The sequence below is a fragment of the Prinia subflava genome, chromosome 25, assembly GCF_021018805.1.
Source record: "Prinia subflava isolate CZ2003 ecotype Zambia chromosome 25, Cam_Psub_1.2, whole genome shotgun sequence".
Lineage (NCBI taxonomy): Eukaryota > Metazoa > Chordata > Aves > Passeriformes > Cisticolidae > Prinia > Prinia subflava.
Window position 1 is genome coordinate 765,084 of NC_086271.1, and position 24,928 is coordinate 790,011.

General features: G+C 47.9%; 1 protein-coding gene across 6 annotated transcripts in view; it reads right to left on the reverse strand.

Annotated features, from left to right (window-relative positions):
- The window catches only part of BCL9 (BCL9 transcription coactivator), a 57,542-nt gene that overhangs the window by 20,871 nt on the left and 11,743 nt on the right, over nt 1–24,928 (reverse strand). For 3 of the 6 annotated variants that reach the window (XM_063419476.1, XM_063419477.1, XM_063419472.1), the window contains exon 1: nt 8,703–8,839. The exons of 1 other annotated variant lie outside the window; for it this stretch is intronic. The gene's annotated coding sequence lies outside the window, so the exon portion shown is untranslated. Of the gene's footprint in view, nt 1–8,702; nt 8,840–8,968; nt 8,994–9,017; nt 9,084–24,928 lie in introns of those variants that run through there. 2 more of the 6 variants (XM_063419474.1, XM_063419475.1) reach the window with 2 other exon arrangements.

Genomic DNA, 24,928 nt, shown 5'->3' on the forward strand with positions numbered 1-24,928 from the left:
CAAATGAGCACTTTCCCAAGGCTCTCCTGAGCATCACTACCTTCCAGCAGCACCTGCCAGACCAGTTTTCCTTCAGGACTGTCACCACCAGCCACCTCTCGGCTCTGGTTCTTTACATGAGCCCTCCTGCTGCACTCGGGCACCTGGGGAGCTCAACACCACAAACCTGGCATTCCCACGGGAGCAGAGCTGGAGAGTTACTACATCCCCTGCAGCTCACTGCTGAGGAAAATGTGTGCCAGGCTGTGCTTGTCCCTCTCGTTGGTTTTAGACCCACATTAGGCATGTGAGAGGCAGCACGACCCTCAGAACCACAGGGCAGTGATTCCATGCTGGCTCCTCAGTCGTTAAATGTAGGATCTTCCACACAGCAATGGCTCTTGTAAGGAGTAAGGCACTTCAAAGAGCTCCAGCAAGCAAAAACTGCATGTACACAGTACTCCACGATGCTACATGATTATATCAAAGCTGCTGGGATGAAAAACTGACATTTGATAAATAACATGAGGTCACCTCAAAGATCTCAGAACACTGCATGTAAAACTGTTATTTTGACAAGAAATTAAGCAATTGTATAATCAGGTCTATTATCAAATCTACTGCTTTGACACGATCTTATAAAAGTACGAGGAGCATGCAATTCCAATTGCTGCAGGATCCTCCCTCACTCAACACAAGACGTAGGCATTTAATATTCCTCTAGTTAGCCACGCATGTACAGCACAGCCTAACGCACTTCAAAGTATTTACTGTGCTGTATAAACACAGCGCTATTTTCAAAGCCTCATAACTGTCAAATCAAAGCTGCCTTTCACTAAAGCATTCAGGAGCATTTCTGCTGGATGGTGGCTATTTGCCTGACAGTTTTAACCTTCTATCCCCCAACCAAAAGAAGGTTAAATTTTTTCTTATTATATGCATATATATAAAAATATTATTTTCAAGAGGCAGAAGAAAGTGTTTTCTTGCTAACAAGCTGTCAATCATTTTGACCTGAAGTTTTTTACTTTTTTCTCAGATATACATACAAAATGTGGTGGAAAACTTCCATTCCAGTGGCTGAAAAGAGTTTCTCCATACACAGGACTGCCTCAGCTGTCCATCCTACCACCAGCTGTCCCTGTTGAGACTGTGGCTGCTCACCTCAACATGCTACAGCTTTGTTTTATGTTACACTGCAAATACATTTCTAATCAATCCTCAAACAAATCCGGATCAGTACATAGATAAAACATTGTGATTTCACAGGCAGTGAAAAAGTGATATCAAGACACCTGAAGGAGTCAGTTTAGCAAAATGCAGAGCTCTGAGCAACATGAAAAATGGTCTGCACTGCTTGATCTCACCCAGTGTTTTTATCAGTGAACCACTAAACCAGAATTTTTGTTCAGGTCTTCACAACTCTACACACTGCAAAGGTGGCAAAGATAGCTCGACACAACATACACAAGCAGACTCGCAGACTTAAAGCAATTTGTAGAGCGTAAGTAACGTGGTCGAGGAGATAAATCACAGGCACGTTAAAAGCCAAGCTCTGTTCTCAAGTTCGCCACCAAATCCAAGCAACCGTGGTTTTAAAAGAGCCCATGGGCCCCAGGCACCCTGCTGATAAGGTAAAACAGATATCTGCACCCTTTGTTCAGAAGGCAGAGAGGACAACCACAGGCACACAGAGACCATCCAGTGACAAGGTGGGTCAGTGATTTACAGCTCTCCTGCTCTGCTACCATGCAGACAGAGCCCCCCCAGAAAGCCAAGGAGGAAAAACACAGTGGCACTGCTTTCTTAAGAGGCCAAGCAGCCATAAAAACAAGACACCCAGCTCAGAGTAATTGCCAGTGCTAGGAGCTGAACAGGCAGCTGTGTGGCTATCTGTTCCTGAACAACTGCTCTGAACCCAACACAGAAAACAGCAAATTCTCCCTCGGTTCCATATGCAGCTAAATTATTGTGCATATCATCCACTCCTTATACCAGCAACTGTACCACTAAGGAGCACTTAAAACCAGCATTGTTTTCAAGACTACAGCACCCAATTTTCAGTGAAATCTCAGAGGACATTGCTCCATCTTTCTTTGCTGAAGGAAATCATGTTAGTGGTAAAAGGCACTTTCCTTTTTCCTTCCTTCAAAAGGATTTCATTGACTCTGCCTAGGCTTTAAAAAACAAACAGACCAACCACCTTACAGTTCCACTGTTCATCTCCCTTCCCTATTCCACAAGCATCTTCTTGGAGGCCAAACAAGGAAAAATCTCACTTCTGCTTTAAAGTCTGTCTGAAAAAGAGGGATGTCTCTAAAGAGATAACATTCATTCTTCAGATATAGTTAACTGAAATTTCATAACAGTATTTAAAATAAATTCAATTAGTGTTGTCAAAGTAGATCAAAACCAGAGTGCTCAGATTCAGCTCTGCAAAAGAACAGGCAAGAACAACCTACAGAAGTAGGAATAAAGAAAATGTAAAAAGTTGTGAAGCAGCAGTTCACTTCACAATAGCCAGTTTAGTAACTCAGACCAGATTTCAGGGTGGTTGACCAGGGTCCAACCAGAAACCTATGGCACATCTCATAAACGGGTTCTCCACCAGGTTTCCAGAGAAGAGTGTGAGAACCCTGCAGCAAACCCAGGCACAACAGGCTATTCCATCCCTCCTTTTCCCAATACAGAAGCACAACTGCTAGAGCAGAACAAAAAAGAAGGTTTAGACCACAGGCATAATACCTCTTCCAAAATTTCCACTGTCACTGATTATGATAATTGAATATTCTTCATATTCTTAAAGACATCTGATGCTTTTTAACTCTTGTTGAATTCTTGCTCCTCAGCAAGATTCTCACAGCATGAGTTTCACTGCTTAATTGCAACCATACTAAATAGTCTATCTGCAATTTACAGTACATGTTCTGTATTATCAGAAAGTCTTGAGGCAGCAGAAACTCTTCCATAGCAGAGCCACCACACTCTTCTGTTGGCCCTGCTTAAAGCTTCTTAAAGAGGGCTTCTCAAAGAGGGCTTCTCTTTTGATACTTTGCATATATGTTCAGAGATGATTTTTGGCAAAAACAACAAGGTAAGCTGGAGGAACTGTTCTCAGGCAAGGGAAGCTGTAACAAACAGGTGTAAAAAACATTTAGCAAGTTTAGCAGACTCTTAGGGGTGTAGTTAGATGAGCATTCCTTTTGGCAGCAATGCCAGCTTAGAGAAGTGCTGGTACCAATATTTACTCCCACCCCTGCACCACTGCCTGCCGTGCCTGTGGCCAAACAGCAAACCAGTTTGGCAAACTGATGCAGGCTAAGTATCATCATTTCTCTGCCAGGCTCCTTCTAATCCAGATCAGCTCCCTGATCCGTTCCAGCATCCAGCTGCTCCAACAGCAGCACCAGCACACACGGCAGGGTGGTGCAGAGTCAGAACAGATGAGCACAAGGACTCCTCAAAACGCAGCTCCAGCACTGAAGGAAGTGCCCACAGGAATAGGAACTGAGGGCAGCTAAGCCCACAGGTGAGGGTGCAGCCATAAAGCACACGCCTGCTTCTTCAAAAATATAAATCAAGAGTTCACACTGCAACAGTTCACTTGGATTCAGCACATTAAATGTCACCTATTGTTGCTAACCAGCATTTATGAGCCTGCATGGTCTTAAAGGCAACCCTTCAGAAATTTCCCAACAGATTGATTTTTTTTTGTTCAAGTTCTTCAAGATTATCTGGACTTTCTAATTATGAATAAAGTTCCTGTTCTTCTGGACTTGTATAGTCCCTACTACAAAGGAGGTCAAGCTCCAAAACAATTAAACTTTTAAAGCAGTTTAAAAAAAACCTAACAGACAAGTAAGGGTACGTAGGGAAATCTCTTTTAAATTCAATAGGCAGAGCAGTGCTTGAACAAAAATTCAGCAGTGAAATCTCCTCCCATTCACAAATTGCTCTGAAAAACTGAGTTAACACCTTTATTTTGCCAGCAGGAAGACTAGAGGGACTCCAGCAGAGCTTGTAAGCAGGAAATCCAAGCCCACAGCAAAACTTGCTGGGTTAAAGGACTTCATATCTATGTAAACAGACCACAAACCTTAGGGAGGCACAGAGATTTCTGTGAAGTCCAAGGCCACACAAACGAGTTAGAAGGATTTTATGAAGGCTGCCTGCATTGCTATGAAGAAATTCTGACAAACTTCTACAAAGCAGAAGAGAAAAAGCCCTGCAAGGTAGCACAGATCACATTTAAAGCAGGGATTAGTTTGAATACTCACTTGGTGTAATTGCTACACAGGATAAAGTTGTTGCTGTTTGGGGTTGGGATTTTTTCCTTTTGAATTTATAAGAGACCAGCAAAATTCCTAAGCCATAGGCACAGTTTGTGAGGCAAGAGAATTGACACAGCAAGTCAAGAACTCAGAGGAAAAAACATCTAGGAAGAAACATGTAGAAATAGGTATGGGAAGTCAGTGTGCTGCAGAGTAGCAAGCCTTTGAATAGCCGGGAAATATGGATCAAAGGTACTCCATTCTTATCCACATCAAACATATAAACTGCTCAGAAAAGCTGTAGTATATGAATATTTTAGCCTTGTGGCTCACAGTCGCCTCTGTTTCTATATTTGGATATTTGGTGACAAACGTAGCTTGGCTGTGGACTAACCCTCACTGAAAACAATCCAAGTACATGAACTGTAAAGATGAAATGCAAGATGGGGGGGAAGGAGGGGGAAAGCACAGGGAAGAAAGAGCCCACACCCTTTGTATTCATAATATCCAGAAGAGAGCTACAAAGTTTCTGGTTGTATGACCAGAAAACGACTTCTTTTCTTTCGCATTAAAATTCAGGTCCTGCCTTGCTTAGAAGATTGTGTTGACCAATAAACAAATTAACTGATCACAAAAGAGAAAAGCAAAATACCTCCTCAAAACAAACAAGGAAAAAAAAAACCTCTAGTGTACAAAAAGATGGTCACAACAGTCCAGCTACTCCCCCACACCAGAGCAAATCACGATTCCTTCCAGAACATCTTCAGACATCTAGGAGTAAATAATCTGTACTGGGAAAACTACACTGGGAAGCCATAAAGAGAACTTTTACCAAACACCGCAAAAACCAAGTGCGCAGGCACAAAATACATCCCCAAAAGAATTTATCACGTTAACCTGACCAAAGATGAGCAGCTGAATGGGAGGGGGATTTACACAAAAACTTGTTTAGGGTGGGATTTTTTTTTGCTTGGTTTTGTTCACACTTATTTAACGTCAATGATTGATTAACATTTTGGATAAAGGAGGTCTTTGTTAGTGATTCAGCATCTCCACCCCTTCAATTAAGGTGTTAAGAGTTCACACAAGTGCAGTGAGACCCAAGATCCCCAGACCCCTCTCCACAATAAAATCCCGACCCAAAAAAACCCAGATTTAAAAAACAAAACAAAACACACTCGCCCGACTGAGAAAATTCCAAAATCCCAAAACTAACACCGTTGCTAACTCCAAGTCAAAAAAAGAAAGATGCCTTTCTTTTGTTGTTTGAGGAGAGGCCAGCAAGGGAGACAGGGAAAGAATATGAGCCCTTGAGCCATTTTTATGCACTGAGTAAGAAAAAAAGGACACATTCATTAAAAATAATCTCTTTGGAGATCACTGTTAAAAGAAAAAAAATCCACACCGCGTAACAGAGCCATCATGCCAGCTTGTCCAAAATGGCCATAAAACCTCAGGAAAACAACTCCTGTAGTTCAGGCAGAAAGCAGATCCCTGTGCTGTGGGATGCAGCCGTGTGCACTCCTGCAAGCACAGCTCCTCTGCCGTGGGATCGACACAAAACGACGCTGTGTGTGTGCCCCTGACCAACTTCCCCGGTTCCACACCTGTAACACCCCCTTCAACCAGAAATTGGCCATTCCAGACCTCATAGGAAGCAAGAGAGAGGTAAACAAAAAGAAATGGGAATAAAGCTGTTTAAGTATGTTAATTCTTTCATTTGATTTCATATAATGCGTTGCCTAGCTTTCCAATGGTTGTTATTGTAATATCTTGAGCAATCGCTGTTCAAATAATCCAACAAAACAGAAGGAAAAAAAATCTCCATCACTTTTTTTTCCTCATGCTTTTAAAGCTTGATACATTTAAGGATGCTTCAGAGCATCCTATGTCTGTGTGGGCTTTTCACAGAGAAATCAAGGACAAAATACTTTCAAGGAAAATAAAAATGTAACTGGAACCCCTAAAAAGAGACAGAGCTGTCTCCCCCGCTTCCTCCAACTGTGTTTTGACAGAAAAGCAACCAGTCACCAACAGGGAGGCTTAAGGAGACAAACTTGACTTGGCACAACCCTGTCTCCTCTGCCTAGACCAAGGAGAAGGGGTTACTTTACACCAGGTAGGGGCTACAAGACTTGATGTTCCCCTCCCAAATGTGAAGTTCATGGTTATTTCCAGACCAGCTTCAGAGTCCATGTTAGGTTTGGCATCTGAAGAATAAAAGCATCTTCCCTTTCACCTTGGTGGGTTTTGAATCACTCCACAACCAGCTGACACCTATTTCATTCTTTCTTTGCCGCATGACAATTTTCTGATTCCTCATGTAGTTTACTATTAAACCACTAATCATGTAATCATCCCACCTTAATATTTTACACCCAAATAATAACCCACAATTGACTGTCACATCAGATTCTCTCCATCTGTCTCCTCATACTTTGTCTACCCTCCCTGAGTAAAATCTCCCTTCCACATGGCAAACATTCCATCCTCTAAAAAGAGCCCTTTTTAGACCCATCACCTACACAGAGCACCAGGGGACAGCGAGCTGGACAACACAGGAGTACAGGGTTCTCTCTCATCCTAGAAGTGGAGCCTTGCTGCCTGCACGCATCCACCTGTCCCACCATTTCCCTAAGCATTTGGGTTCTCTGCCATTCATTTTCTTTCTCCTCATCCAACCCTTAACCTCATGAAACTTCAGATTAAGCCTCTCATCCCCCTTTGCAGCCAGCCAGAGCACAGACTCCCTCTCATGCATACATACAGAGAGCCTCTCCTCTACCTACTAGGAATCCTTCCAAATAAACACATTTCCCCTGCCTCGACAGATACTGCTCTTCCCCACAATCCCCACACACAAGATCCCCTCCCACACTTAGTATCCCACTTACTAGTTTGATACTACAGGCTTAGCTTCGCTGGATTCCTGCTCCCCTGATCTATCTACGCTGCTTCCCAGCTCTGGAGCCCTACAATTTCCCTCATGACCATGTGCACCACCTCCCTCATGCTGAAAGCACTTCCTACCCCACATTCTGGCTCTCAGTGCTTCTCCAATCCCACTCCCATATCTCTTCCTTACAATGACTCAAGTCCCAGCTCCTCACATGCTTCCCTTCATGTACCACTCTCCCCAGCAAACCTCACACTCATTTCTTCATCCAGCTCTCCACATTTCTTCCTGCAGATGCCCATAGTTCAGTACTTCCTGCACCACAGCCCCCCATCCCTTCCTCACAGCACGTCCCAGGTGATCTAATATCCCACACAGCATCTCCCACCCTCTCACTGCACATTTCACCTTGTATTCCACTCCCTACATCCCTACTGTGGATCTCTGTCCCTCACTTCAGCTCAACACACACGCAGCTCCAGCCCCACTTCTACACCAGCCTTTCTCCTAGGACAGTCCTCACTCCTAAAGCAACAGCCCCTCCCATCCGGTGTCCCAGCCCCTCACTGAGATTGGAATCTCACAAGCACCCCTCTAGCCCACCCAGCACTGTCCTCTTCCACAGCACGGCCCGAAGGAACTTCCACACACCCCAGGGCAGCGCAGACCACCCCAGTGCCGCACCCCACAGAGGAGCCCCGGTGTCCCCAGCACAACCCGGAGCCCCCAGCACACGCCTCACACAGCAGAGAGCCCCAGCGCATCCCCCGCACCACCGAGCATCCCACACATCCCTCCACCAAGCACAGCTCTGGGAGCATCCCATGCACCACACTGCGACCCAGGACAGCCCACACATCCCTCCTCCCAGCACATCTCCTATGGCATCCCATACATTCCTCCATGTATCCCAGCCCCCGGGGCATCCCCTGCACCACCACGCCAGGCACAGCATTCCATGTGCCGCTCCACACAGCAAAACCTCCGGGGCTCCCAGTGGAGCCCAAAGCACCCCACATATCCCAGCACAGCTCCCAGAACATCCCCCATGTCCCACACATCCTTCCACGGAGCACAGCTCCTGCAGCATGTCCTGCTCCCAACACATCGCTCCATAGAGCACATCCCCCAGGCATCCCCTGCGCCACACACATTCCATGGAGCGCAGCTCCCAGAATATGCCCCACACATCCCTCCGTGGAGCATAATCCCCCAGGCACCCCCTGCTCCCCACACATCCCATGGAGCACAGCTCCCGGAGCATCCGCTGCTCCCCACACATCCCTCCGCGGAGCACAACCCCTGCTCCCCACACATCCCTCCAAGAAGCACAGTTCCCGGAGCACCCCTGCTCCCCACACATCCCATGGAGCACAGCTCCCGGAGCATCCGCTGCTCCCCACACATCCCTCCATGGATCACAGCCCCCCAGGCACCCCCTGCAACCCCTGAGCTCCCCTCGCCGCCTCCTCTGGGGCACCCCCGGCACCCCCCCAACTCCCGAACTTGGGGCGGGCGGTGCGGGTGCCGGTGCCCGGTGCCCGCCCCGCACTCACCGCGCTCAGCCCGGGGCCGGCGGGGGCGGCGCGGCGGCTCCGTCCCCCTCCCGCACATACACACAGGCTCCATTGTCCGCCGGCGCCTCCCCCCCCCCGCTCCGTGCGCACATGGTACCGGCCAGCGCAGCCCCTCGCGCCCGCTCCCCCCGCCCGCTCCCCCCCCCCGTCTTTTCCCCACACCGGTTCTTCCCCCCCCCCCGCCCATACCCGCGCCCCCCCCCACTCCCGCCGCGTCCCGCAACCCGCGGAGAGAGGAATGGTACCGCCCGTCGCGCGCGCCCCGCCCCGGCAATGGTACCGTCCGCTACTCACTCGGCCGGCGGCGGGACCGCCTCTCGCTCCCCGCGTCGCGCAGTGGTCTCGCCCGGCCCCCCCGCCCCGCCTCTCCTCAGCCAGAGGGAGGGGACTGCAACCCTTCCCCCTTTGCCGCACGGTGGTACCAGCCGGCTCTTAAAGAGACAGGCTGCCTCGGCAGCGCGGCCCCGCCCCTTTATTAACATAGTCCGGCCCCCGCCCCGCGGCGACCACGCCCCCTCCTCCCCTTTTAAAGAGACCGCTCGCCCGGGGTTCTTCTTAAAGGGGCCGCCTCCCCCGCTGCCCCCCCCCCCACCCCATGCCAAACTCACCTCCGCGGAGTCGGGCGACGAGAGTCGCCCCCGCTCCCCCGGTTCCCCGGGCGGCGGGAAGGGCGCTCCCGGTGCCTGCCAGGTACCGCAGGGGAGGCGCCCCCGGTGGGGCCGGGGAGGGGCCCTCGCGCTCCCCTGAGGCGGCGCGCGCGGGGGTCCCGCCCCCACCCTGAGCCCCCCCCCCAACGGCGGCACCCCCTTAACGGAAACGGCGCGCGGGGCCCCTGAGGGGCCGCGCGCTGCGGGCTACGGCATTCGGGATGCGGGATATGGGATGGCGCCGCCCGGCCCCGAGCTGGTGCCCTGCCCGCCCTCCCCGGCACCGGCCTGCCCAGCCCACCCCGCTGCCGGGGCCGTGGTACCCCCGCCTCAGCCCCACGCGCCCTGGGAGTCGCCGCCAGCCCGATGGCACGGCCCCGGGGAGCGGCCGGACCATCGTGGAGCGGCCCGGGCCGCTGGCACATGTCCCTTCCACACGTTTCTGAGGAAGGCGGTATGAGCACGGGGGGAATCTGTGGAGAATCGCGTCTCTCCTCCCCGGGGGCTGAGCACCCCGACTGCCCACCCGCCGAGTGACCCGAGGGCTTTCTTCTGATGAGAGAAAGCGCCGGGATAAGCAGCAGCTGGGAACTGAACAGGGAGGGACCAGGCAGTAATGGCAAACAGACACAACCTATCAACTCCTAAAAATGCTCAAGGGCCCCATCCTGGACAAATGCTCCGTGTTTGGGGGATTAGACATCAATGTAGTTTGGTTTCAAACTGGCAGTGAAGAGTTTTGAAGATGTGTAGCAATCCCCCGCCCTTTTCAGTCTGAGACTTACTCCGTGAAAAGACGGCTTTCAACATCCACTAATCCTTCTCCTTCACCTCCACAAAATGATCTTAAAATGGGCGATCTCGTGGCTGTGAGGAAGAGGTTTCCAAGCCACCGGTGGCACACCGATGCAGCCGAACAGAGAAAGCCAGGGGATCAGTTTTGCTTATCCACGCTGCCTGAATAACCTGTTTAGCCAATACAACATCAGTGAACAGAAATGCAGTGTCCTCCCTCCCCCTTTATCCTCAAACGACCCATTCTTTGTTCAGCTCCCATCTTGTCCAGCTCCCACTTTTAAGTAGCTCAAGTCTTGGGAAGAAGACCCTCTTAGCGCAACACTCACGCTGGGCGTTACTCTCGGCAGATAAAACCACCTCCTCTCTTTGCTCAGCCCTCAATCCCTTTTTCTCTTTTTGTCCCTCTCTTCTCCTCCCCCTGTCCTTGCCCACTTGCATACACTGTTAAAGAACTCTTTACTGGTTCCTGAGCACTGCAACACTAGGTAATTATCACCTCTTACCGCAAACAGATACTCTTCCTTCAGGGAGATACTTCTTAACAGTGCGGTTTCAGTGGGGGTTCTGATTTGCAGACCAGAAACCCGAAGCACTTCCCGCTGGACAGACTTTCAGCCCACTGACACCTTTCCTAGACAAGTCCCTGGGGCTGCAAGTTCCCAGGATCCACGACCCGAAGGTGGAAATCTTTGGTCTCTAACACATCTTCTCGCCCACTGACGCCAGCCCCACCTGCATCTTCTTTCCAGTGATCTCGGCCAGAACCTTCTACAGCTGAAGTGTCGATGAAAGTGGAGCCACAACCTTTGCTGCCATCGCTTCCACACACTGATGTTTAAACCCTATTTTTATATTGATACGGGTCTCTTTTAATGCAACACCTGCAATTCCTCCTGTCCTTCACTCACCCCACTATGCTGGCCAGGCAGCCCAGTATGGTGTAAGAAAGAGAATGTACCTCACAGTGCTCCCGATTGAAGATCCAGTCCCACTCTCACCGACACCAGGGACACATTGAGGTTTGCTTGAAAGGAAGTTGTGTGCCCTGGGCAGTAGAGGCTAGGATTTTTCTAAGGAGCCTAAGGAAGCCAGGCACCCAACTTCCGTTTTCCAGAGGCATCTTTGAAAATCCTGCCCTGTGCCTCAATCCTGACACATGGGCCAGCAGCGATAAAATACGGGGTGTTAGCAAACTGCCTTTTTTGTTCTCCTCCCTCCTCTGACCCAGTACTTCGCTGTCTTGTCCCTCCTTTAGGAGTTAGACCAGGGAGAACGAGCACAAAATCCGCCTAGTTTGCAGATGCTGTGGTTCCTCCGACTCCCCTCCCATCCCCCCGACCCCATCCCCCCACATTTCAAACAGTTATAAATGACTGTGCAACTCTGCAGGCAGCGGTCTCAAATAACCACACCAAGCCTCTCCCCTCCAACGGCTTTAAGTCTCTTCCTTCCTTTCTTTGGGGCTCCGGAGAGCAGCGATCAAGGTGCTCCGCTTCACTCTGAAGAGTTAAGTTGCCGCTTCACCCACCACCTTTGGGAATCCGCCACAGCAGTGAATTCCCAAGGCTGTCCTTGAAGGGTTTTACCATGGGAACTGACAACAACAGGCTCCAAAACGATCCTAACTGCAAAGACAGGTTGTAAATCGGGATTTCAGGTAGCAGAGCCCCAGACGGTGGGACCGTCCCCATCAGCCTCAAGAACAGCCCTCTGTATTGGGGCCTTGCCCTCCCTTGGCCAAGTTCATAAAGCTGCCCCAGAGAAACCAGCTGTCCCGACTCTTTAGAGCACTCCGGCAAATCCAAGAACATCTTGGAAGCATTACAGCTCTCACCACACTGTGTACGCTTTCCTCCCAACTCCCTGTCTGCAGTGAGGGCAGGAGATCAGCCCGTCTATTCAAACGCAGGGCCCTCTTCCATTCGAGCAAACCAAGCCTAAGGAAAGTTGCCACAGGATCTCCGGTTCTGCGGAGCAGACAGATCAGACGAGATAGCCCAGCCAGCAAAATACATTTGCATGACACTCTCTGTACATGGTTCAGAGCATGGCACACCCCGATCGCAGCTTTTATTCTCTTCAAGGGCCTGGCCCTGCAAACACTTAATTTTACATGTGTAAGTAGAGTCCCACTGAAGCACAATGGAGCTACTCATGCAAATAACATTGAGAGCGTGTAGGGCTGTGGCTCTGTTTCACTGTTCCATCTGCAGCAGACCCAGTTTTAGAGGATCCTGCCATGCTCTCAGTCATTGCCGCTCACTTGTGCCAGTTAAACTATTTATGTAGCCACATGCATAGGTGAGCTGTTTAAACGATCCAACTTTTTTTTTTTTAAGCCCTACTAACAAGAACAAAACCTTAACACCAGACCAGCCCTGATGTAGATTTCATCCCCACAAGCAGCTGAACTGGCACAACTGGAGGAGGTGGAAACATCTGAGAAACTGGAACTTTTGAAGATGGGACTGAGGGAAGCTGAAATGGAGACATGGATAGCGTGTGAAGGATGGAGACATTACCCTTTTCTTGAGTCACACCCTGCTCCTGATCACTGACTGTTTGAAGTGGAGCCTTCTCCAACCACACACAGTCATTCCACATGAAAAACTTTCACCTCGAATACAACAGTAGATTGGGCCTTTTCAATCAATAATATTTTAAAAAACCTTGCCTCAAGGAAAGTTGTCAGCAGTCAGAAGAATCTGACAACAGTCCCTATACCCAGGATCAGGGATGGGCACTTCTCCTTGCAGGTAGAGGATGTCAACACCATGCACCATGTAGCCTGTATATTGCTGCTTCTGCAGTCACAGGATCCCTTACTATTAGCTTTGACATGGCACATTTGGGCCATGCAAAGTATCCCCTACAATTTTTTGTTTTAAGTTTAGGGGCTATTCTATCTCTAGCAACTCTGTGCTGAAATTGCATCACATTTTTCCTGTCTGCCGAGGCGAGATTTCCCTCCTTGAGTGCGACTCTAACCTTCCAGCAGGGAAGCTCCACTAACTCCTTAAGAGCTTTGCTCTCTACACCGCTTCCCGACCTGCGTTCGTGTACACCTGCGCAAAGTGGGTGTAAAGCACCATCGCGGCTGGAAATTAAGAGCACGCACCATTAGGAGGATGTTTTGCTTTGTTTGTTTGCTTTAGGTTTGGCGGGGTTTTGCCCTCTTTTGTGCTCCCGTGTAAATGATCAGCACAGCGGTGGGACAAGAGAGATCAGCCTCTATGAAACCATTTTCTTGCAGGCTTTGAGGTTTACACTGCTGCATGCTCTAATGAGCCTTCTCGAAAAGAAACAACCCATTTCTGTAAGGAATCCAGGTGATTATGGTTTGCATACCGCCGTGATCTCTCTGCATGGGCACAGGGGAGTTGCCTTCATGAATCTTGCTGCAAGATGAAGTCTGAAGCTGGACAGTGTGAAAGAAATGGGAAAAGACCGCAGGGAGGGGTAGTTTAACATCCATTGTTAAGTTAAAAAAAAAAAAAAACCAACCTTCTTTCAGAAAGTCTTTTATTTATTGTAAATCATTCCTAAAAGATTAGGAAATCAGGCCTGGGGGAGGGGGAGAGATTGCTGTGGCTTTCTTTCTTGTTCGGTTTCTTTTAGTATTAGACACTAACCCGAGTCTCCTCAGTTTTGCTGAGCCTCCGTCCTGCAAACCACCAGAGAATATTTTTAACATACTTCGGGGGAACACTCCCTCTGCACCCCATGGTGGGTGGGACTTCACAGCCTCCCAGAGGATGCAAATGCCTCTCTATCCATATCTATGTCAATAGCCACGTACAGTCACACACATCCCCCCAAAACACACACATATGCAAACCCCACTCCTGTCCCCACTGCTGTGAAAAAATGACCTGTAATTCACCTACAGCAATGATTACTGCCCAGCTGGCTGCACAGGGCAGGGAGCTGTGTTGGGAACGAGACTGGCTGATGGATCAGACCAGCACTGGCTGCACATCACCCCAAGGCAACAGTGTGCAGATGATGGCAAATTCACCTGGGCAAGCAAGGCCCTGCTCTTGCTTTCCTGTCTGCACCAAAAAAGAGAGAAACAGTTGATGTTGTGTTTTCCTGTTCACATGAACACCCAAACAGTGTGAGCCTTAATCAAGCTTGGGCTGGAACATGGGACTGTGCCTGTGGTTAAAATATTCTTCTGGACATCCAGGAAGACTTACAGTTGACCTGCCCCCTTGAAGACATTATCTCACATCAAAAACTCTGGTGTGATGAACAAATCCCATGTATTAAAACACTCCAGTTGCAGAATGCTCTTGCCCTATTTAGAAAGTCTTTTCTCAAGTCAGTAAGCAGGTATGAGGCAAATATCGTGCAGCCATAGAGATAAATGCTCAGCTCTATCTCCTGTGATTAAAAAAAAACAGGGAGAAGAAAAAGGAAGGGAGAACAGATACTGATTCAGAAGGGAAATCAGGTAAACAGAATCTGGGGAAGCATATGCTCATGTAACACATGAAAAATATGAATTCATACCAAACAAAGGTAGGAAATTTTGGCACAGAGAAGATTTCAGAAACAATGACTGCCCAGAAATACTGCTCCCACCACACTGTCCCTATGCTTTAGAGAGAACTGCTAACACACACTGAGTGCTGTGGTGCTGCCAGAATTTGTCTGCGGAATTGCCTGACCCTTGAGCCTTTTAAGATTCTCAACCATGACTTTACACTCCCTTTGTATGTGTATGGCCATCTTTGACATCAATGAGAACAGACACGGCAGCAGCTCACAAAATTGCCAAACTCACCTCCTGCTTCCCTTCAGCCACCTGCTGAGCCTGGTACAAGCCACCAAGCCCCCTTAAACAGCCACGTTCTCTGTGCTGCCTGCCCACAGCGCACCTTCATGGTGTAAAACCGAGCAAACAAATTTTCATTCCCAAAACAACATTTCTGAGAAAGCCAGGACCAGATGAAGAAAGCACCTCTCATTGGAAGCATCCTCCTCACAGGATAAATAGGAGGCTGAAACTGCCCTCAGACAGACAGAAGAAGTCATCTGTCGCCAACACATACAACAGCTCTCCTGGCATAAGGGGCTTTTTGTGCCTCCCAGCACTGCTCCTCCAGCATCCAGCTGCTCAGGGTGCCCGCCTGCTGCACAACAGGCCAGCAACATGGACAGATTCCACTCATGCTGTCCTTACAGTCAGCACAGAGTTGTTTGAGGGTAAAATTTTGCTTGTGTCTCTCCTTCAAGGCTACGCAAAAATAAAAACAACTTCAGCATGAATTCCCCTCTAGACTGTGCACAAAGAAACCAAGCCCCCACTGTACCGCAGACTGGCCCATTAAAGCGAATGGTTACATTCCTGCTATGAAAAAGTAGGCGTTGTTGTCTGTTTTGCGAGGCAGAAATCAATATTCCCGCCTCCTCTCCTTCTGCTATTTCACCTTGAGATACTCATGCTCAGTTAGATGAGATCTGAGTCTTACTCACTGATACTGCAACTTTTCCCTCTCCAGCATTTCACAGGGTCACGGGTGTTCTTGGAGTGCTAACCCGCTTGTAATTTACCACTCAGCTCCCCAAACTGATCACCACTGGTGACTGAAGTAGTGACTGATTCTCCTTCCAAATCACACCACTGCAGCCATTTCTAACTATTTATCTACACCCCTTATCTCCATCATTTTCCTCCCTGTGTCCTCCAATAACAACCCTCTTTCTGCCACAGCCTCTCTCCTCTCCGGACCCCTATAATTCACTCCCTGGTGCTAGCCTCTTCCATACCGTGGCCATCTTATAGAAACGATGTTTTACTGTGAAATGCCCCTCCTGCTCTCACTCTCCCTCTAATCTAACTGTGGGGGATAGCTTGGTTAAGTGGATAAATGTGAGGAGTGGGGGGCTGTGCAAGGGGGGCAGGACCTGGGTGACTGATGCTGAGCCCAGGCAAGCCTGCAGCAATGTTGGCTGGGGAGAGGCAGGCAGGGGAAGACAAGCCAGTACCATCCCTCAACAGCTGCTCCTTCAACCAGGTTTCCCTGCGGCAGTTCAGATCCAGGGCCCAGACCGATTCCCACAGACCAGGTAGAAATAATGCCAGGCTGACTGGGCTGTTCGGATGAGTCCTCTTGGATGCAGCTCTGCCTACAATCATGCCTGCCTCTGTCACCTAGGGATTAGACAACTGCAATATGGTCTGTTTGGCACCATGCTTTAAATCCATTCATAAACTGAAGGCAGCGCAGAATTCAGCGCTCAGTTAGATAAGCCATGTCTCTCACCCTCGATCATTCTCACATTTGTGCTCCATTTTAATGCCATCTGACCACAGGCTCCCAGACAGATTTTAACATGTTCCTGTTGACCTCTAATGCCTTGCAACGCAGAACCCTTCCCAGCAGACATATCACCACTTATATTTCCTAGAAGCTGAAAAGACACCAAGTATTCTAGCACAGGTACCTAGGAGAGCAGAGTTGAGGGCTGTTCAGTCTTTAGTTTGCCATTGTTTGCTGGTGACAGTCTGATAAAATTGCTTGAGTTATAATGAAGACAGTTTTCATTATCTGTCATTTAAAAATGTCAAGGGAGCTTAGACTGAATGGATAGGTGCAACCTGTTGTTTCAAATAGCTTTTGATCAAAGAAATACATTTCAAAAGTACCAGCCACTGATTTACAGGTGTTGTACCAAAATTACATAAAACAGAGAGATGCCTCCAAAGAAAACACACAGATTTCCACCCTTGCTCTTTAGATTAGACATTGGCTTATCATCAGTATGGTGCTGACTTTCTCCTGCAGTAATCATCAGCTTTCAGATCTGCAAGGTCTTAGATGATAGAGGACAACACCAACAAAACCAGGACTCTTCACTATTAGAGGGCAATAGAGAGTTTTGGCTTAGCTACATAAACGCTTCACTCTTGTTCTTTTCCATTTTTACTTATGCACTTTTATGGTGCAAACTGCAGACCACTTTAGCAACAGATGTCACGACTGGACATACTTCTGCCCAAACATTTTGCTAGTCCCTCTCCGCTAATGGTGCTGGCCTCTCACAGCTGAACTGTAAGAACAGACTGCATGAATGTTCCTAAGTCCATCTGAGCACAAAATCTGCCAGCTTATTTTAAATCATACCAGGCTATTCCCCAGCAGGAATTCATCTGCTGACAATACCTGCCTTGCAGGTCCTGAGAGACACCTAGGACAGCAAGCTTCTATCCTTTTATTTCAGAGCATCCATTTAACATGTGAGCTGCTGCTGTAGAAGGGACTGGCCTTGGTAATGGAAGTCTGATGGGACACTACCTATGCCTTGACTTGTTTACAACATGGGCTGCTCCTATACACAACCTGCACCTTTTGCCTGCCCTGTCTGTCAAACCAAAACAAAATTAATTCCAGCAGTCTGTCCAGCATGCAAGAAATGCACATAATACTGCGTGCAGTGTCCTTAGAAATCACTTGTATTTTTGGTAATTGCTTTAATATGAGCATCCAGCAACAAACAGTGCAGCAGGAATCTCCTGTAAATATTTAAATGCTGTAGCACAGATACCTTCCACTTTAGAATCTGATAACAGATTGCTGCTGCTCTGTCCAGTGACACAACTTCAGCCTGCCTGCATCCCATACAAGTCAGCTGGCTTCCTCTTCCAGGTCCTTATTTCCCCCATGTGCAGAGACTGAAGTATCCCCTGGGTGTTCCTGCTCTTGGTGGTGTATATGATGTTCAAAATTAAGGTGATCATGACGAAGGAGAGAAGGACTGAGCCTTAGGATGGTGGCTTCTGAAAGTCACAAATGTGAGGAAGAAATAAGAGTTCTTCTGAGACCTGATCACTCCAGCGTCTTGTTTCCATTAGGACAATGTTTCCCAGGCATTTACTTGAGTCATCCTTACAAAGCATCTCCCAAAGAGAAGGGTTTATGTTCCTGGCAACATGTTCCAAAAAAACGCGTCCCCAGCTCCCTGCTGCCATAAGCAAATACAATTCCAATGATTTCAATAAAGCTGCACTTTCTGTGGCCCTAAGGCTATAACACTACAGTAAACAAAGCCAAATTCCATAAGCCAGATGCTTTAAGGTCTGAATCTAGGTCTTCAACATCTTACAGATACGATCCACCAAAAGATGGCTGAACCCACACCATCAGCTGGCTGTCACTAAGATGTTTCAGCCACCAGCAGAACACGGACCCTGGGGCCTCATCCTGGGGCACAGAAACGGCTGGTGGACACCAGCTCACTCCTTGAAAGGGCAGTGGTACCTCACTCCTCCAGGATCTGTGCTGTGCCAACACTCTCAGCCTCCCTGCTGAGTCCTCTGCCCTCTACAAAAAGAAATCCCTGTTCTCCACTCTAGTAGCCACAAGGATAAGTTTGAGAAACTAAATGCTGACACCAAAACCAAACAACCTTACAATATCAGCTGTTTGCCACTCCCATTTATTCCTTTCCCTGTCTTACGACTTGTTTTCCCTTTACACCTAAAACATCCAAACAAACACCACTCAGTCCAAGGAAGGGCCGGCTCAAGGCTCTTGCCAGATTAGATGTGGGATCCACTGGCACACAGTGAAAGCAGACCATGCCTCAGTCAGATGACAATGCACATCCTGGGGTAATAAGGATTGTAATGCTGGATAGTTGCTCAGGACTGAGAGAATGCAGCAAATGAATGGTCTTTCAGCTTCACAAATGGTCCCTGAGGAGCAGCAGTAAGGGTCTCTGGCTTGGTAGTGCAGTCTGGGGAATGTGCTGTACACAGCTCCAGTGAGTAATGCTGAAAATCCATAGGCAAAGGAAACATTTTAAAAGAGAGGAAGAATATCTACTTGAAATCAATACCATGAAGGTCTCTAAAAGGCAACACTCTGCAAAAAAGGACACATTTGCCACATATAAATCTTTAATGATATCTTGTAGTTTTAACAAAGCATTAAAAAACCCAAACAAACAAAAAACCAAAAAAAGAAACCCCAGTTGCTGTAATACACCTGAGAGAGCAATCATCCTCACATGGCAAAATATGATTTTCACACCTGGTAAATGAAATAACTGCTGCATCCCAAGGCCAGGGTTAGGGTCTAAGGTGAGCTGTTAATGGAAGGTTAGAGACCACAAAACGGCTCTTTGGGGAGCACCTCTCAGATGCTCTTTTCATGTCCAGCAGTAATCAGAAGGCAGTGGTAGCACATACTGAAGTCACTGTCACCGACAGTGGTTCTAACTGTGCAGTCACCAGCTGATAGCTCACACTGAGATAGCTGGCTCAGGAGAAGGCTCACGCTCCTGTAAGAGCAATCCTGTATCCTTTCATCTCCCTCCTGGCACCCCTTCTGCAGCATGGTTAACCACTCACTCCCTTCTCACAGATGAGGAGTGAAGCTGCAGAGCTGAGACAACAAACTTTGCAACCTCATCCAGCTAAAGTCTCTGCACCGTTAAAACAAAAGCAAGCACAGAAAATCAAGGAAAATCCTGATCACAGGACACGCTGGTAGGAACCCAATGACATTCAGAATCTGTCCTGTATCAGCATACTACACTGCTGGATCCAGGCAGGATGGCTACACAGTTTGCCAATCATTCAGGGACATGAGAGAAGTGAGGCCTGTGGGGAGTCAACAAACCCCAGAGGTACGTTCAGATATTTACAAAAACTCCAAGTGGAATCAGCAAGAGGAAGAAGCACAGAGAAAAACACTACGTGATCTAGCACCAAACAAGACACATGACTTAACAAGACGCTTTAGAATATCTGGCTCCACAAATTAGACTGTGATTCCCAGATCTTTAGCTCCCAGCTCCTGCTGATTTCTGAGTATAAAGGGGATGTTTGTCACTCCCAAGATCAGACGCCAGCTCGAATGCCTTTCAAGAAGTACACAGATGAGCATGTTCCTAGGGAAGAATGAACTAGAGCTAAGCCTTCAAACGAGCACAAGGAGAACCTCCTGCCCACAGACAGGAAAGTGGTAACCTCCTTCACTTCCTTTGTGGCTTTAACCTAAACCACAACTCCTCCCTTTGGGTTAGAAGTCTCTTCCACTCATTCAGATGTTTGTCAGCTTGTCTCTCTAATACCCAGCATTCGTCACTGCCACATAGGAAAACAACCCCAGCTCTCCTCTTTTTTTCCTCTCTCCCACACCCCTTTTGCAGTTTCTTCCCTAAACTAGAAGGGCTTCAATGCCTGGGAAAGCAAGTCTAAACTACAGCTCTTCAGGCACAGGCACAGAAATTAGCAATTGCAACATAAGGGGGCAGGGAGAAAAGAGATGTTGGCATACAGGCTACACCAACATTTGGGAATGCTGGCAGTGAGGAAACATTGCTGCCAGCAGGAAGAGCGATGCCAAAATAACTCACAGGGCTTTTCCATGAGTGCAAGCACTCCTTCCCAGCCCAGGGTGCAACATCCCTCTTGCTCCCCAGGAGAGCTTCAGAGCACGAATGACGTGCTGAAAGCGAAGGGCGGAGCAGGAGGAGCACAGGGAAGAGCAGTGGTGCCACTCGGGAGGCCCTCCCTTTGCACAGGGAGGTGAGAAGGATAGGCCCCATCATCCCCAGTGTGGGGCAGGGAGAGGTGGCAGCTCCCCCTCAGAGATCCCATCATCTGCTGAATCGAGGCTTAGCGATGTGCCAAACAGCGGCTCCCACCCAAAACACTCTCCAAAGGCTTAACCTTTAGACATCTAGGTGATACTGGGGTTTTTAGAGACGGCTGAGGCTCCTGAAAGATTGGAGCACTTTTCTGAGTAGGCATTTTTTGCTACGTGCCTTTACCAGGTAGTCAGAGAGGTATTCAGTGGGAAAGCTCTCCCACAGCTCCCATTGCAACACACAACCGGGCAGCCACACACAGTGCTGGGTGATGCAGTCACTCCCTTGCCACCTGCCACTCCCAGGACAGTTCGGGACCAGGAAGCATGAAAGAACAAGCGTTTTATTCCTTCAAGATTTTCAGAAATTTCAAATAACTGTTCTACATCCGATCAGCTAAAAAAACCCCAAAACCAAAAACCCACAAAAAAAGTAGTTTTCAAAATTTCTACCTAGAAACTACAACTAAATGAATTAAATGCAAGGTTTCATTTCACCTTCTTGAAATGTTTCGATTTGACAGCTCTAAAATTTTTCTCCATTTTTTTTTCCCAAGATGAAACACAAAACTGGAGTCAACTTTTCCTGAAAATAGCAACAATTCTGGCAAATCAGCAATTTTCGAAGAAAAATTATCTCTGGAGAAAAATCCCAGCAAAACCTAGTTCTGTTAATTCCTCCCAACACCACACAAGAATATGCCTCCATGGTGTAATTCCCCCTTAAGTTTCATAGCAACTCTGATTCAGACATATTGCACACACAGATATTAGAATATGCCTTTGACATCACCAGCACAATGCAAAACAGTGTATATACAATATGGCCAAGCAACGCTGCTATGGAAACCCTTGCTTTGAATTCCCGTGTTCGGGGTGTTTAAATTCTTATCCCTAATATTGCTTTAACAGAATTCCGTGTACTTCATTTGCTCAAGTCATCTCCTTCTCTCTGGGAGAACTCTTCCCCCTGGAAAAGAAAGATGTTTTTGTGGGTGAAGCAGAAGGTGATGAGGCCTGCACTGCGCTCCTGGTGCTGCCATATACACCAGCTCCATGAGCCACAGCAAGAGAAGTAACTGATCCGTGCCTCAGTTTCTGCAGCTGTAACATGGAAATAAGATGACGTGTTACTTCGGATATGACTCCAATGTGCTTAGAAATCCTTTGTGACAGCCAGAGGATACATGCATTCCTATTTGTTACTTTCTGTAGGCGAGGAGTTACTGTCCTCTGCAGACCTATGCTGATGATCTCTCTGTGTTGGAGAACCAAATCAGGAAGTACAGTCGCCCACTCATGTAGCGAACAGATAAGTAATAAAGCAGCACACTTGCCAACTCCTAAGGAGGTGGTTTCTTAAAAAGACATAGGAAGCTTTCGTGTTTTGATGCTGACTAATTTCAGAAAGTTCCCATTTCATTCTCTTCATTTTAAACTTCTTCAAAAAACATGTTTACCCGACATTCTGAAGGGTCCTCAGCTAGGGAGGAGCAGACCAGCCAGACTGACAGTAACACTGCTGGAAGAGGACTCTCTATCTGTCCATCTCCTCCAGTTCCAGGTGCTCCTGGTGGCCCTAGCGGTACCTTCCAGGTCTCACCTCGACAAGGAGAGGACACTGCAGCCAGCAGTGGCCATGTGAAACTGTGCCAGCTGCATCCTGGGATGTACAGCGGCACCTCCCCCAAAATCTGAGCAGAATGTGCAACCTAATAACCATCGCCCAGCAGCCAAACTCACCCCTGCAATCCAGTGATCGCAAATGCAGATTAACTCGCTCGCATTTGTCTGATGGTGTAATTGCCAGACTGCACATTCAAATGAGTATTTGTTTAACTGTGTGATACACAGATAGAGCTGATACACTTGAGGCCAAATTTACCCCTGTTGTAATTTCCCTAACTCCAGTAGCAATTACTCAAAGGACTAATTTGGCCCACAGTGTTTCCTAGTACATGTGATTCATCATTTCTTTCCTATAACAAAGAATAATACCCTGTTTCAATCAGTGATGTCCTGGCCTCCTTGAGGCTGCCGGACTCCCTGCTTAATCAGACATAAAACAAATCACTTGCAGAGGCAGAGGCGTACAAGCATGCTTTAATTACAATATTGTAACACCAATTAGAGATCTATCTAATCGAGGACTCAGTACTTCCTACTCGAGTATTACTCCCATGTTGGGATAATTACTGCTAATTAAGCTTGGAACTAATTAGGCCAAATGATCTCATTTATACCAACATAGATGACTTCTAGGAGTTCACACACATACAAAAAAAGTCCAAGGGTGAGTTTATCATTCCTGGACTCATCAGCACTTCACTTTCTAAATGGACTGGCTTTTCCCAATGGACAATCCCCACTAGAACTCAAATCCCAGATCTCAGATGATCACACATTCTCCCAAGGTGGAGAAACACTCTCTGAAGGCATTTCAGTAGGTTGGCCCAAGTCACCTTCTATTCTGTTCTTCTATTCTAACTGACACAGTGGATTAACAGAACCATGTCCCATCATTGCCTGGTTTATTCCAAACCTCCAGGCCACTCTCACACAATTATTGTTACAGTTCTCAGTGCACTTAGCACTACCCACACCCCCAGGATAGCTGCACACAATAAGGAGATTAGCTAGAGGGTGCAGTGCAGATAGCTAAGACAATAACTGAAAAAAAACCCTAAACCAACTCTTAAACACTCGAACAGTCACAGGTACTTGTTGAATGATTTGCATCAATCCTGCTTAAAATCAGAAATAGCACTCCAAAACTGCTCAGTAATGGTAGCTCAGCTGTGCTGCAGGTGATGGCTGAGGGCAGGGGCTGACTCTGGCTAATGGAGCTACTGTCTGTGCTACAGGACTTCCCATCTTCACATCTAACCAAGTATTGCAGTCAGAAAAATAAAGGACAGCCCATGAAGCCATATTTATGTTACAGTTTCTCCTCCTCCCCCCTAGCCCCAAAATTCTGCACCAACTCAGCATTGAGATTCTCAGGTTGAAGTGTCACCAAGGCAACTTCCATTTAGACCTGCTCTTGGCTCATGGAAACAAGTCACAAGCAGTAAAGAGGGTGTTCCCCACCCAATGGTTGAAGGTGGTGGGGTAAAACAAACCTTAAAAATAAAACCTTTACATTTTGTCTGGGTATTTTAGGGACGATGAGTTAGCTTCTCACCCAAAGACAGTTTGCACCAGTGGCATGATTTCCTTCTCCAGTATTGGCTGATTTCAGATTCATGGCTGAGTGAAAGAAGAAAGCCACCTACCAGAACACCAGTCCCACCTCTCCAAGTGACTGCACATCCTGCAAATGAAAGGAAAGACCAGTGTCCAGGACCTGGCTGGGAGCACTCATCCTGGCACCCATCTGTCTGCGCTACCAACTTCACAAACCTACAGTCTCTTGTCCCTGGGCACCTCAACACCTCTGCTTTGCCTGCCATGTCTGCGGAGGCTGCAAACCAGGTCTGTGCTAACAAACACTACAGGTAACTCGGGAAGAGTTCAGTCACTGGCACTGCTCATCTATTCTTCCTACTCCTGCCTCGAAATCAAGCCTTACAGGACCCACTTCAAGGTGCAGCATTGCTTTCTCCTTACTTCTGGCTTTCCCTCACCAGCTGCCTTTATTACTCCTAAAGCTTCCTCCTAAACACTTCATTTTCTCACGCTTTCTTGTACTTCAGGCTGGAATCCTGAAGCCGCTGAATCCAGGAATTCACCATTGTCTCCAGGTCTTCTTCCAGCCTGCCCCTTTATCCTCACAGCGATCATTGTTCCCTGGTGAGTCACAGACACCCCCCCCCCCTTCTCCCCTCCAAATGCCTCCTGAACAATCTTCTCTTTTCCAAAGCCTGTCAAAACTGAGCCCAGCAGGATTCCCTACACCAACCTGACCTGGTTACAATACCTCCTGGAACTGATCCTCCAGCTGTCTGTGAAATTTCTGTAGAAGTGCCACTTCTTTATGCAGTACCATTAGCAGAAGACTAATAAATAATGCACAGGAATAACACAATCCCCAATAAACAATGTACTGCTTCTTCTCCTATTTTCTTAAGTGAGCAACATGGATCCTAAATCTGATCTCCCCCTCCAGTTGTTACCCAATCCTCATCTCAGCTACCAAACTCTCTCCTCCCTCCCC